Raw genomic sequence first — 882 nt, 5'->3', positions numbered from 1 at the left:
GAGCTGGAGCTCTGGGGAACAGGGGCATCCACTCAGGAGGGGAGGATCCACGGGGACGGGAGTCAGGAGGGGAGGATCGGCGGGGACGGGGCTCAGGAGGGGAGGCCCCGCCGGGACGGGACTCAGGAGGGGAGGATCCACGGGGACACAGGTTACCTTTACCAGCTGCAGCCTCCAGAGACCCAGTCAAGAGCAAAACGTATCCCAAGTGTGAGCTGGAGCTCTGGGGAACAGGGGCATCCACTCTCCCGTTCCCTGTCCTGGGTCCTCCCTCACAGCACCAGCCATTCCCTGTCCTGGACCCCCCCTGGCAGCACCAGCTCCTGGGAGCTCCCTAACCTAGCCCACACTGAGCATCTGTTCATGCTGAATATGACTCAAAGGCTTTTGTACCAGAAGGGGGCCTGGGAATTTATGCAGGTGGTAGTGGTGTCTGTCCACGTACATGTGTGTGTGTGCATGTGCACGCGAGAGCACAGACTGCCTTTCTGCAGCAATGAGAAAAGCCACCCTCCCAGGTGCTCCAGAAAAGGCCGTTTCACCAGCTCCACTGGCTGATCCACTGGACCTTACTGTCAGGAAGGTCAATTTTAGAAACTGAAGACCCTGTTTCCTCTCCCTCCGCCTCAAAGGAGGAAACAGAAAATGCAGGCCCATCTTGCAGTGCCCCTTGAGCAGATCAGGCCCCTGGAGCAGCCCTCAGGCTTCTGGCTCCACTCAGCACACTCAGCCGCCTCCCGCCCCCACCCCGGGCTGCTCCCTCCTTGCTCAGCAACTGGAGCTTCACTTTTCTGCTCATTGCCCGAAAATTGCCAAAATGTTCTGGGCCAAGACTGATTCCTGTAAAGCTTTTAAAAATTGTGAAGTGAAATATGTGTGTGC

At 57.8% G+C, this 882-nt stretch overlaps 1 protein-coding gene across 1 annotated transcript in view; it reads left to right on the top strand.

The window, feature by feature from the left end:
• KIF28P overlaps positions 1-882 on the top strand; it is a 75,527-nt gene that overhangs the window by 60,950 nt on the left and 13,695 nt on the right.

The sequence above is a fragment of the Colobus angolensis genome, unplaced genomic scaffold (assembly GCF_000951035.1).
Source record: "Colobus angolensis palliatus isolate OR3802 unplaced genomic scaffold, Cang.pa_1.0 Scaffold40, whole genome shotgun sequence".
In the NCBI taxonomy this organism is placed as follows: domain Eukaryota; kingdom Metazoa; phylum Chordata; class Mammalia; order Primates; family Cercopithecidae; genus Colobus; species Colobus angolensis.
Note: the sequence above shows the minus strand (reverse complement) of the source record. Positions and strands in the feature narration are given on the sequence as shown.